The sequence below is a fragment of the Leptinotarsa decemlineata genome, unplaced genomic scaffold (genome assembly GCF_025532065.1).
Source record: "Leptinotarsa decemlineata unplaced genomic scaffold, Ldec_3_MD MMD2_P_RNA_scaffold_7, whole genome shotgun sequence".
Classification (NCBI taxonomy): domain Eukaryota; kingdom Metazoa; phylum Arthropoda; class Insecta; order Coleoptera; family Chrysomelidae; genus Leptinotarsa; species Leptinotarsa decemlineata.
In genome coordinates this window covers 3,287,259-3,301,608 of record NW_027412534.1, presented here as the reverse complement: position 1 = coordinate 3,301,608, position 14,350 = coordinate 3,287,259, and the positions used below count along the sequence as shown (strand labels likewise).

The 14,350-nt window shown below is 37.0% G+C and overlaps 2 long non-coding RNA genes across 3 annotated transcripts; both read right to left on the bottom strand.

The window, feature by feature from the left end:
• Positions 1-4,011: 4,011 nt before the first annotated feature.
• Positions 4,012-5,691, bottom strand: LOC141480295 (uncharacterized). The gene is made up of 2 exons (XR_012464251.1): positions 4,309-5,691; positions 4,012-4,226 (listed from the first exon to the last, which is right to left on the bottom strand). It is a non-coding gene; the product is annotated as an uncharacterized lncRNA (long non-coding RNA).
• Positions 5,692-10,624: 4,933 nt separating this feature from the next.
• LOC141480294 (uncharacterized) lies at positions 10,625-13,892 on the bottom strand. Of its 2 annotated transcripts, XR_012464250.1 has the most exons (3): positions 11,996-12,784; positions 11,767-11,913; positions 10,625-10,731 (listed from the first exon to the last, which is right to left on the bottom strand). It is a non-coding gene; the product is annotated as an uncharacterized lncRNA (long non-coding RNA). The 2 variants fall into 2 exon arrangements; XR_012464249.1 differs by lacking the exon at positions 10,625-10,731 and having other exon boundaries at positions 11,699-11,913; positions 11,996-13,892.
• Positions 13,893-14,350: the final 458 nt, after the last annotated feature.

Below are 14,350 nucleotides of genomic sequence, written 5' to 3'. Positions count from 1 at the left end.
TTTCCACAAACCATCGTACACGGACATTATCATACATAATTCCTCCACACACCCGTACCAGCATAAAGTTGCTGCATTCAATAGTATGCTTCACAGATTATTGAATATTCCACTGTCTGATAGGGATTTCCAGAAAGAGCTGAATTTGATCAAACAAATCGCGATTAATAACGGTTATAAGGTAGATATTGTAAGCTCCATTCTTTCCAAAAAACGACAAAAGCAAGCCATGGATCTGGTCTACCCATATTCAAGATGCGATAACGTTCGTTATAAGACATTGACATATGTGGGGTAACCAAACATGAATATTGCCCTTTTTTTGAAGAAAGAAGGCGTAAACGTAGCTTATAGAACGAATAATAACCTAAGTGAATTTATTAAAAACAATAAGGACAAAACTTTGGTGTCGGATATCTATCCGGAGTATATAAGCTGACTTGTGGCTCTTGTCCAAAACTGTATATTGGTCAAACAGGAAGAACATTTTTCCAACGAATTAAAGAACATAGGAGTAGTTTTGTAAATAGAAAGACCAATTCCACATTTGCAAACCATCTTTTAGCAGAAGGACATGAGTTCAATCATGAGTACGAGGTGTTACATTTAGAAGAGAAGAGTTTGAAACTTAATCTTCTAGAATGTTTAGAAATCAATATTTTCAGGAATTCGGGTAATTTACTGAATGATCAATTAGAACTCAATAACTCTCCGTTACTGAATATATTTTTTCAAATGTGAAAATGGAACATAAGTGCAGGTAATTTAATTTGTTAGAAACTCAGGTAAAATATCAGCTACTTAAAATTCAGGTACTTCGTTTACAGGTACGTTGATTTCAGGTACTCCATAAACTATATATATATTTAGTATTGAATGTGTAGAATTAGTTGAAAGACACGCCAGATGAAGCTATTGTATGGCGAAACAAGTGTTGCGTTTTTGTAAAACAATTTAATGAAAATCTCACAATAAAGTGTTTTTGGAATACGTTAGTTATGGATTTTCATCAAGTATCGGCCGATTCCATCATATACCTTACTTTCTCATATTAAATAAATCACGCCTAGATTTGCCAGACTTTTGAAACCGTTCAAGAGTTGCAATGAAGAATATGTTGGACAATCAACAAGATTTTTAAAAGATAGAATAACATCTCATAAAATTGATTGTAGACTAAGACCAGAAAGATGTTCTCTGAGTAATCACGTAAATAAAGGTCTTTGTTTGGACTTTCATTCCACAAGAATACTAGCAACTAAACATAACACTTACAAAGGACTCTTTTTAGACATGACCTTCATCTCATAGTCACCTTCACACTTCAATAAAAAAAAACTGATATAAACCAATTTCCAAAACCTTTCTAATGCTTTTCCAAATACTCAGCACAGATTTCAATGTTAGCTTCAATTATATTTGAATTTCAAGTAATATTTCATATTGTGAATTTCAGAAAATTACATTATTCCAGAAAATCTTTATGTCAATCAAATAAGAGTTAGAACACCTATCGATTTATTTTTCATTGTTGTTTTATGATTCATTTCAACTTAATGTTCTGTGAAACTGGTTTTTGAGTTTCCTCAACTGAATAGATTGGCACCAATTTTTATCAAAATTGAAAGATGAGTACTATTTTGATCATTCCGATATTGATTTAAATTTATGAGCCACCGGTAGCCTATTGGGCATCGTCAGTACCGGGCAGGTGGTCCTCGAGTAGAAAAAATGTGAATAACCAAGAAAAGTATCAGATAAAAATACCTGCATAAACAGGTCAACTTGCGGTAGCAGAAATTTTGGGAAGCTATCCTGGAATCCCAGGATATATCAGATTAATAATGTCTTCAATAAAACAGCATGGAAAACAAACAAAGGTATTTTACATTCATTTAAACATAATTGCTGATCTAAAAGGCGAATTAGCCGTAGTGGGCAGGAGCCCACTACGAACGATGTGGGACTATTTATATTTTGGAAACTGGCAACACTAATGTCAATAAATATTACTGAAGTTATTTCCCAACACCAAATCGTTATTTTAACACCTCGACACGGGTTTCGATCACCAAGTGATAAAACTCAGTTTTAATCTTCCTCTTTGAAGATGATCACTTGGTGATCTAAACACGTATCGAGGTGTAAAAAATAACGATTTGGTGTTGGGAAAAAACTCTAGTAATATTCATTACTACACCAAAGGTTCCAAACAGTGTGTAACGCTCGATCACGCTACGGTGTTGGGTAGTCACTGTGACAGCCCAAGAATTCGGCTCCGGCTAACTGAGTGAAGACGGGAGTGGGGGGAAATATGTAAGTTTAATTTTAATTGTGGGCGCCAGGTAATTTACCCCTTCCGAATGCTTGTCTGAACCCTGTTCCTAAATTACCAAATGAACTTAAACACATCTGTCACAAAAAAGGAAGGCATAATCGACTGAATTATCATCAATAAGAAAAAAAAATTACATAATGATCTGGTTTATTATGAATACTTCACGAAAACATCATATTATTTTGAGTATATAAATTCATATCAATAAATAATATTTATGTACATACAATTTGTATTTGGAGTTGAAATATTATTAGTCACAATCAATTGTGGTAGAAATTAATGTAGGTTTCAAGATAACCAAAAGAAACCATAAATAACCCCAAAATTAAACAGCCGCTAGCTTTGGATCCAGAGCGAAAGGCGCGTTTCACGTATGTCAAACATAAAATAAAATCATCAGTATGAAACTAATTTCTACCCCTTTGTACAATATATTGTCTATATATAAAGGTATTATGGCAAGTGGCGAGAAAAGAAATATTTAAAAAAAAAACGACGAATCATTCACTGTCTACTTGCGTGGCTTGATATATCCTGAAGTGCCAACTCAAGGTTGAAACCCCTGACTTCACTGAATTCAGGGGAAAAAAAAACAAAGTCCTTCTTCTATAATTTTCCCACTATTGAGTGAACAGCTCTCATTCAGATTCGGCTAACGGATGTTCCAAATGAAAGAAAAATGCAGCTTCCGCACTGCCATAAAACCCTAGGAAGAATTCAAAGAGTTAGAATTTCTCCCATTTGAATAAAACCAAATGCATTTAGATAAAAAAAAGAAAATTTCCACTGGCCGTTAAAAATAATCGTTGCATGAATATTTTTTTTTCAATACACCATTACAAAATAATATAAACATAATGAATTGTTTTTTTTTCCACCAGGACAACAGAAGTGCTGATTCAATTCTTTAAAAAAAATTCGATGTTCCTTTCATTTTTATTTTACGAAATTCTGTGCTTTCCATGAAATCTGGCAACCTCGCAGTGAAATATTTAACGAAACTACTCATTTAAGTAATTTCAAAGTAACTAAACTCAATAATGGAAATAAAGCTGAATAATCATTTGGTAAAAAAACACATTTCAGCTTACCGGTATAAGCTGAAAAACTGAGGAAAGAAAACATTAATTGTCGCCAATATTGTTCACCTTCCTTCCCTAGATTCTAAAATAAATAATCTCGGATGAAGTTCCATGTAAAAAAAAATAAACTATTCAATTAAATTACCGGTCGAATGTTTTCCCTGAACGGTAAATATGATGAGAATTTAAAAAAACCTAATACATATTTCGCTAGTGATTGCGATCGGAAGGTCAGGACAAAATCTATGCCGATAACGAATGAAACAAAAAGCAATTAAAAAAACATTCGGAGGACTGCAGAAATCGTGAAATTAATTATTTACAAATCAACTTCGTAGCTACCAATTCTGATAAATAAAATTCACCTTTTGATGGAAAATAATTTCCTCCGAAATTAATTAGCAACCTCTTCCTAGCTAAAAAAAATTCTAACATAAATATTAATTGAAATTTCAACCCACTAACCGAATTTATTTTAAAATTACGAATAACCCGAATGAATTGTTTCCGATTCATTAAAAAAATATATATATAACCTTTGTGATTATTCTCACATGTAAAAATAAAGAAAATAAATTTACCACAAGCTCGTGAAAGTCAAACAAGTATACGTTTATTATGATATATACAGAAGGAAGAACCATAATGAAACCTACCTTCAAGTTTCGGAAGGGTTTTCCAAAAATCCCAATCGGAATTTTATTTCACAATCTTTTGGGCAATGTCTTCAATTTTTCCAGTAAATTATCAACCGATTGTATGGTGAACACCAACTGAAGAAAGTTATGAAACGATAACAGGTTCTATAAGAGGAAGGAAAAGTACATAAGTTGAAGGTCCAAAATGGCGATGCTGAAAAGTCGGGGAAAATTTGGTGCCACTTACGTGAAGTTCTTTTATCCTCCAAAGAGAGTGAAAGGCCAATTTACATCAAATGCTATACCCAAGCAAGCAAAACTAGGCACTGTTTTCACTAAGTGAAGACCCTCAGAAATAATCCTCAAAGAGATGTTTCTACAAACAAATTTTCCAGGCGGGTCTTCTTAGAACATTCACCAAGCAACCTCAAAAATGGAATCCGTAGGATAATCATATTGAAACGGAAAAATATGAATTCCAGCGCATGACCATACGTCATGGACAGGTGTGATGAACCAATGGGCCATCGAATAGAGCTGTTTCAGAATATTCAAATCATTTAAATGCATTTTCCAAACTGGAACAATCTACTGAACGATTGGAAAAGCAGGGATGAATAATATGGGGAATATTTCCTCTCAGAGACAATTCCGCTAAGATATTCAAAATATAATATGAAATGAAATATCAACATTCCTTCAGGGATACGGTAGTTGATCTTTAATTATGACCTTGACTACTAGGTGTGTTGCAAGTATGAAAATATATTTTCATAGGGATCGGTTCTACAAAAAAAACTTAAAATGTGCAAGATTTCGCCAATAGGATGCCGAAATATACTTAAAAAGAGTTTGAAAGGGATATTTAAAGATTGGAGCAGGGTGGTACATCACACTCCATCTACATTGAAAGTACTTCAATAACAATTGGAAAGGTACTGTCTATTAATTTAATGAAAGTAAACAACAATAGTTCAAATCTGTAATCTCACGGCCCACCAGTTTACAAACGAAAAGGAGAGAGGGACCTACGGGTGCTTGAAAATTGTTATTCTGACGTTTACGAATGATTATACCATGTGGAACAAAATGGTACTGTTACAACACCCCCCTTACCTGAAGAAAATTTAGTCCGCTAAATTTTCTCCAGCGCTAGCTGACTTCAGGTCCTTAGCGTTCCATATACCCTTATAGTTCCCCTGCTCATCTCGCAGCTCATAGGTCCATGGTGACACTCTTTTATTAATATAAAATGGACCAATGAATTTAGGTGCAAGTTTTGCAGAATAAAATTTCTCAGCATTCGATAAAACAAAGTTTTTCCTGAAGACTAGCTGATTAGGAAGGAACTCTTCGTTTCTCCGTCGAAGATTATATTTCTTCATGTTTCTTCTGGCCGCTGCCGCCAACCTTTCTTCTACTTCTTTGAATAATTGCTGGAATCCTTCTCTTCTTGTTTCGGAAGAAACTGTCGGATCACTCAGCATACTTAGCCTTTGATGATGTTCCCCATTCAAGATCATACCTCTTCCAAAATTCACGAAGTACGGTGAATGGCCAATCGTCTCGTGCTTTGCTGTCCTCAGTGCGCAGGCAATTTTGGCGATGTTTTTATCCCAACTGCGGTGGTTATCCGATACATTGACTGCAAGCAATGTCTTCAAATTCCGATTCACTCTTTCCGTAGGGTTTGCCTGGGGATGGTAATGAGCATTATACCTAATTTTAACTCTATATTCTTCAACCAATTCCGGAATTTACTCGATTTGAACTGAGGCCCATTGTCGCAAAGAATTAGACGTGGCACTCCGTACAACAAGAACACCTCCTCTTCAATTTTCTTCATAATACCATCTGCAGAAGATGACCTCAGAGGAATACCAGGGGGAGTACTTACTGTAATAATCACTGACTACAAGAATGAATTTATTTCCTTTATTGGATCTTGGTAATGGCCCCATAATATCTGTGGATATCATCTCCCAAGGCCTCCCACGGATGGTTGTGCTGTCATTAAACCATTTGGCCCCGTAAGTCTGGCTTGTGTAACGCACAAGTATTACAGTTCCTAATATATTTAGATACATCGTATCTCATTTTGGGCCAATAATATTTGTCACTGATGCGGTTGTAAGTTTTATAATTGCCCATATGACCAGCAGTGGGCTCGTCATGGGCCTCTTCAAGGACTTCTTTCCGATTTTCTTTAGGGACCACCAGCTTCCATTCATCACCATTGTCACCTAATCCTTTTATTGGTACTTCACATACTTGAAAATTTTATTGTCTGCAATTCTCCAGTGGGGAAATTTAAGTGGATTTGCAGCTATCTTCTTCTTCATTGTCAGCCACCAGGGATCTTTAACTCTGTCTTCCTGAATTTCCAAGGCATCTATGACCGGAACAGCTCGTGATAATGCATCTGGGACGATATTCTCTTTACCTTTCCGATGAACAATTTTGAAATCGTATTGTTGCATCCTCACCGCCCATCTTGCCAACCTTCCGGTGGGATCCTTCAAATTCTGCAACCAAACAAGTGAATAGTGGTCTGTAACCACCGTAAAACGTACACCTTCCAAGTAAGGACGCAGCTTTTCACGGCCCATAAGACGGCCAAGCACTCTCTTTCCGTTGTGGAAAAGTTACGCTCTTGTTTTGTGAGTGAGCGACTAAGGTAACAAATAACTCTTTCCTCGCCTTCTAGACCCTGTGTTAGAACGGCACCAATACCATACGCAGATGCATCGGTTTGAAGAATAAAAGAAAGATCATAGTCAGGACAGTTCAGAACAGGTGCTGATGATATTAAACACTCCTTAATTTTCCGGAATGACTCCTCGCATGTACTAGTCCAATCAAACTTTTTCCCCTTCCTCAGTAGAGCGGTGATCGGAGAAATGACTGTGGCAAAATCAGGTATAAACTTTCTGTACCAGGAGAACGTACCGATAACTCTTCTGACGTCTTTAAACTGACTGAGGAGAAGGTAGTCGTATCATAGCACTCACCTTATCGGGATCGACGTGTAACCCATTTCTGTCGACCACATAACCTAAGTACTTCATCTGAGGCCGGCAAAATTGACACTTTTCAATGCTTATAGTTAAGTTAGCTTCGCGAAGTCTCCTGAAGACTTCCTCCAGCACGGATAGATGCTTTTCGAAGGTTTGAGTAACGACTACCACATCATCTAGGTAGACGAATACATGAGGTTCCAATTCTGGACCGAGGACAGAGTCAATAAGTCTTTGCCAGGTAGCGGGGCTATTATGAAGACCAAATGGCATACGCTTAAACTGAAACAATCCTCTCCCAGGAACTGTGAACGCAGTGTATGGCCGAGATGCCTCAGCAACCGGCACCTGCCAGTAAGCGGACTTAATGTCGAGAGATGAAAGGTAATGCGCATTCCTCAATTTATCTAAAGTGTTTGACACATATGGAAGAGGGTAACTATCTCTCTCAGTGACAGCATTCAATTTTCGATAATCTACGCAGAATCGATAGCTCCCATCCTTCTTTTTAACTAAAAGAACTGGAGAAGACCAAGCGCTTTTTGATGGCTCCACAATATCATTGGCCAGCATTTCGTCGAGTTCTTTATTAATATGTTGTTGAATTACTGGTGAAACGGGATAATATCGCTGCTTGATAGGAGTGGAATGAGTAACAATCACATGTTCCGCCATACTGGTACACCCTAATCTGGTTCCCATCAATTCCATATTCCTACCGATCACTGCCTTCAATCTAATTTCCTCCATTTCTGTTAGGACAGTTTGACTACGTAGATGATCAACTGCACCCAGGTGATAGGTTTCCTTTGAAAAACTGCCAGTCATTATGTCTTAGATCAGGTACAATTCCCATCGCTTTCCAGAAATCTATTCCAAGTATCAATGTATGATGCAACTCCGGTACCAATAATACCTTAACCAACTTGACTCGACCTCGAAGAGAGAATGGTATCTCGCACTCACCACTACTATGACAAACATTCCCATTGGCTACAGTGCATGTCGTATGCTTCGATGTGTCCAGTACTAAGTTAAAGTCCTTTATGATATCCCAACCTCGACTTCCCATGATCGTAGCAGACGCTCCAGAATCAAGAAGACCCAGTACTTGCTTTCCAAATATTTCCACTTTGAGGTATGGACGTTCATCATTTTTTGCATGATCAATAATGAAATCCAATACCGGTTGGAGAGGTGTAGTCGAGTACTTTGCACGAGCATTCCTATCTCGACTTTCTAAGAATGCCCGTGTCCGTTTCCCTTATTGGAACAATTCGGACAGTTTCTTTTGGTGAATCCATCTCTATTACATCCGTAACATTGCCGTTTCCCTGATGAAGCACAACTACTGCTCGATGTCCTGGCTGTTTACATCTGAAGCAAATTACTTGACAGGACCCCTGTTCACTTGTTGCAGGTTGAGTAGTAGTTACATTCATTGCACACATATTTTCAGCTAAGTCCAAAACGCCAGATCTTTTTCAATGATATTTCCCCTACGAGTCGATGGTTCGACATAACTGTTGATCACGTCTCTCCTGGACTCCATTTTCCTGCAGGTATTACGAAGTTCAGAAATACTTGTAGGTAACGGATCCCTAAGACGATCCTGATAAAATGGATGGAGATTTTTCATGATGATGGCTAACTTTGCATCTTCGGACATCGGACATCCCAAACGACTGAAGTAGTTAGACATAACCGCCAAGTAGACTCCAATGCTTTCGGTCGGGTGCTGAGTTCGCCTTTGCAACTCCTCAAACAGTGCGTCCATATGGTTCGCAGATAAGTACTCATCACGAAATTCGCCAACAAGTTCCTCCCAACTATCAACACGACCACGACAATCCTTATAAAATTGGTAAGCTTTTTCAGCAAATAAGTCCATGCCAGAATCCAGTAAAATACTCTCGGGAACGTGTCTTGCCAATCGATGCTCTTCTACCATCTCAAAAAAAGCCGTAACTGACACTCCTTTAGCATCACCAGTAAATTTCTTTATGTTCCACTTGTATGGTGGAATCATTTTTCCATCTGAAGCGACCTGATTCGGAAAGGTTACGGCAGCCAAAGACGAGTGGGCTACCGGTTGAATATTTGCATTGAGAGCCTGATTGATGATTCTATTTTGTAGTTGCGAAAGTCCGGAGGGAACTGTCCTAGAGGCTTGCTGTGCATTGTGAATTTTCTGGTTGAATTCATCCATGAGAATCAAAGCTTGTGCCACAAGATCCGCCTTAGTAGTCTTTTCTGTACAGTCCTTTGGTTCCATCCTATCAATCCGTCCCAATACATAGGAAAGTTTCGTTTGAAATTTTAGTCCTTCGCCACTATTTCTTTGTCCATCAAAATTCGCTAAGATGACTGTCAACTCATCCAAAGTCGTCTTAACCGCCGTTTCATCATCAGAAAAGATGAAAGGGTAGTCCGGGTATCGTAAGCTGTCCCCATTTTTTTCCATTTGTAAGGCTACAGAGAGCCTATGACGCATTTCATCGACAGTACCCACTGCAACACCACGAACAGTTAGTTCGTAACATAATTCGTCTCTGTCTAACCGATTGATCTGCATTTTACGAGCCATATTATACCAAATGATTATGTCAATAATAAAAACTCAACAAATAAAAAAAAACTTTCAAGCTTGTCAATAAACTTATGAATAAATCATTCAGCACAAACTGCAAGAGTAGGTTTCCAAAATATCTCCAATTTATCAAAAAAAAAAATCAAAGTTTCGCAATTTTTTTTTTTACCCTGTTTTTTTTCAATTCTATATTAATATTTTTTTTTATACAGGCCCCACGTTGGGCGCCAAAATGTAACGCTCGATCACGCTACGGTGTTGGGTAGTCACTGTGACAGCCCAAGAATTCGGCTCCGGCTAACTGAGTGAAGACGGGAGTGGGGGGAAATATGTAAGTTTAATTTTAATTGTGGGCGCCAGGTAATTTACCCTTCCGAATGCTTGTCTGAACCCTGTTCCTAAATTACCAAATGAACTTAAACACATCTGTCACAAAAAAGGAAGGCATAATCGACTGAATTATCATCAATAAGAAAAAAAAATTACATAATGATCTGGTTATTATGAATACTTCACGAAAACATCATATTATTTTGAGTATATAAATTCATATCAATAAATAATATTTATGTACATACAATTTGTATTTGGAGTTGAAATATTATTAGTCACAATCAATTGTGGTAGAAATTAATGTAGGTTTCAAGATAACCAAAAGAAACCATAAATAACCCCAAAATTAAACAGCCGCTAGCTTTGGATCCAGAGCGAAAGGCGCGTTTCACGTATGTCAAACATAAAATAAAATCATCAGTATGAAACTAATTTCTACCCCTTTGTACAATATATTGTCTATATATAAAGGTATTATGGCAAGTGGCGAGAAAAGAAATATTTAAAAAAAAAACGACGAATCATTCACTGTCTACTTGCGTGGCTTGATATATCCTGAAGTGCCAAACTCAAGGTTGAAACCCCTGACTTCACTGAATTCAGGGAAAAAAAAAACAAAGTCCTTCTTCTATAATTTTCCCACTATTGAGTGAACAGCTCTCATTCAGATTCGGCTAACGGATGTTCCAAATGAAAGAAAAATGCAGCTTCCGCACTGCCCCATAAAACCCTAGGAAGAATTCAAAGAGTTAGAATTTCTCCCATTTGAATAAAACCAAATGCATTTAGATACAAAAAAAAGAAAATTTCCACTGGCCGTTAAAAATAATCGTTGCATGAATATTTTTTTTTCAATACACCATTACAAAATAATATAAACATAATGAATTGTTTTTTTTTCCACCAGGACAACAGAAGTGCTGATTCAATTCTTTAAAAAAAATTCGATGTTCCTTTCATTTTTATTTTACGAAATTCTGTGCTTTCCATGAAATCTGGCAACCTCGCAGTGAAATATTTAACGAAACTACTCATTTAAGTAATTTCAAAGTAACTAAACTCAATAATGGAAATAAAGCTGAATAATCATTTGGTAAAAAAACACATTTCAGCTTACCGGTATAAGCTGAAAAACTGAGGAAAGAAAACATTAATTGTCGCCAATATTGTTCACCTTCCTTCCCTAGATTCTAAAATAAATAATCTCGGATGAAGTTCCATGTAAAAAAAAAATAAACTATTCAATTAAATTACCGGTCGAATGTTTTCCCTGAACGGTAAATATGATGAGAATTTAAAAAAACCTAATACATATTTCGCTAGTGATTGCGATCGGAAGGTCAGGACAAAATCTATGCCGATAACGAATGAAACAAAAAGCAATTAAAAAAACATTCGGAGGACTGCAGAAATCGTGAAATTAATTATTTACAAATCAACTTCGTAGCTACCAATTCTGATAAATAAAATTCACCTTTTGATGGAAAATAATTTCCTCCGAAATTAATTAGCAACCTCTTCCTAGCTAAAAAAAATTCTAACATAAATATTAATTGAAATTTCAACCCACTAACCGAATTTATTTTAAAATTACGAATAACCCGAATGAATTGTTTCCGATTCATTAAAAAAATATATATATAACCTTTGTGATTATTCTCACATGTAAAAATAAAGAAAATAAATTTACCACAAGCTCGTGAAAGTCAAACAAGTATACGTTTATTATGATATATACAGAAGGAAGAACCATAATGAAACCTACCTTCAAGTTTCGGAAGGGTTTTCCAAAAATCCCAATCGGAATTTTATTTCACAATCTTTTGGGCAATGTCTTCAATTTTTCCAGTAAATTATCAACCGATTGTATGGTGAACACCAACTGAAGAAAGTTATGAAACGATAACAGGTTCTATAAGAGGAAGGAAAAGTACATAAGTTGAAGGTCCAAAATGGCGATGCTGAAAAGTCGGGGAAAATTTGGTGCCACTTACGTGAAGTTCTTTTATCCTCCAAAGAGAGTGAAAGGCCAATTTACATCAAATGCTATACCCAAGCAAGCAAAACTAGGCACTGTTTTCACTAAGTGAAGACCCTCAGAAATAATCCTCAAAGAGATGTTTCTACAAACAAATTTTCCAGGCGGGTCTTCTTAGAACATTCACCAAGCAACCTCAAAAATGGAATCCGTAGGATAATCATATTGAAACGGAAAAATATGAATTCCAGCGCATGACCATACGTCATGGACAGGTGTGATGAACCAATGGGCCATCGAATAGAGCTGTTTCAGAATATTCAAATCATTTAAATGCATTTTCCAAACTGGAACAATCTACTGAACGATTGGAAAAGCAGGGATGAATAATATGGGGAATATTTCCTCTCAGAGACAATTCCGCTAAGATATTCAAAATATAATATGAAATGAAATATCAACATTCCTTCAGGGATACGGTAGTTGATCTTTAATTATGACCTTGACTACTAGGTGTGTTGCAAGTATGAAAATATATTTTCATAGGGATCGGTTCTACAAAAAAACTTAAAATGTGCAAGATTTCGCCAATAGGATGCCGAAATATACTTAAAAAGAGTTTGAAAGGGATATTTAAAGATTGGAGCAGGGTGGTACATCACACTCCATCTACATTGAAAGTACTTCAATAACAATTGGAAAGGTACTGTCTATTAATTTAATGAAAGTAAACAACAATAGTTCAAATCTGTAATCTCACGGCCCACCAGTTTACAAACGAAAAAGGAGAGAGGGACCTACGGGTGCTTGAAAATTGTTATTCTGACGTTTACGAATGATTATACCATGTGGAACAAAATGGTACTGTTACAAACCCCCCTTACCTGAAGAAAATTTAGTCCGCTAAATTTTCTCCAGCGCTAGCTGACTTCAGGTCCTTAGCGTTCCATATACCCTTATAGTTCCCCTGCTCATCTCGCAGCTCATAGGTCCATGGTGACACTCTTTTATTAATATAAAATGGACCAATGAATTTAGGTGCAAGTTTTGCAGAATAAAATTTCTCAGCATTCGATAAAACAAAGTTTTTCCTGAAGACTAGCTGATTAGGAAGGAACTCTTCGTTTCTCCGTCGAAGATTATATTTCTTCATGTTTCTTCTGGCCGCTGCCGCCAACCTTTCTTCTACTTCTTTGAATAATTGCTGGAATCCTTCTCTTCTTGTTTCGGAAGAAACTGTCGGATCACTCAGCATACTTAGCCTTTGATGATGTTCCCCATTCAAGATCATACCTCTTCCAAAATTCACGAAGTACGGTGAATGGCCAATCGTCTCGTGCTTTGCTGTCCTCAGTGCGCAGGCAATTTTGGCGATGTTTTTATCCCAACTGCGGTGGTTATCCGATACATAGACTGCAAGCAATGTCTTCAAATTCCGATTCACTCTTTCCGTAGGGTTTGCCTGGGGATGGTAATGAGCATTATACCTAATTTTAACTCTATATTCTTCAACCAATTTCCGGAATTTACTCGATTTGAACTGAGGCCCATTGTCGCAAAGAATTAGACGTGGCACTCCGTACACCAAGAACACCTCCTCTTCAATTTTCTTCATAATACCATCTGCAGAAGATGACCTCAGAGGAAATACCAGGGAGTACTTACTGTAATAATCACTGACTACAAGAATGAATTTATTTCCTTTATTGGATCTTGGTAATGGCCCCATAATATCTGTGGATATCATCTCCCAAGGCCTCCTCACGGATGGTTGTGCTGTCATTAAACCATTTGGGCCCCGTAAGTCTGGCTTGTGTAACGCACAAGTATTACAGTTCCTAATATATTTAGATACATCGTATCTCATTTTGGGCCAATAATATTTGTCACTGATGCGGTTGTAAGTTTTATAATTGCCCATGTGACCAGCAGTGGGCTCGTCATGGGCCTCTTCAAGGACTTCTTTCCGATTTTCTTTAGGGACCACCAGCTTCCATTCATCACCATTGTCACCTAATCCTTTTATTGGTACCTTCACATACTTGAAAATTTTATTGTCTGCAATTCTCCAGTGGGGAAATTTAAGTGGATTTGCAGCTATCTTCTTCTTCATTGTCAGCCACCAGGGATCTTTAACTCTGTCTTCCTGAATTTCCAAGGCATCTATGACCGGAACAGCTCGTGATAATGCATCTGGGACGATATTCTCTTTACCTTTCCGATGAACAATTTTGAAATCGTATTGTTGCATCCTCACCGCCCATCTTGCCAACCTTCCGGTGGGATCCTTCAAATTCTGCAACCAAACAAGTGAATAGTGGTCTGTAACCACCGTAAAACGTACACCTTCCAAGTAAGGACGCAGCTTTTC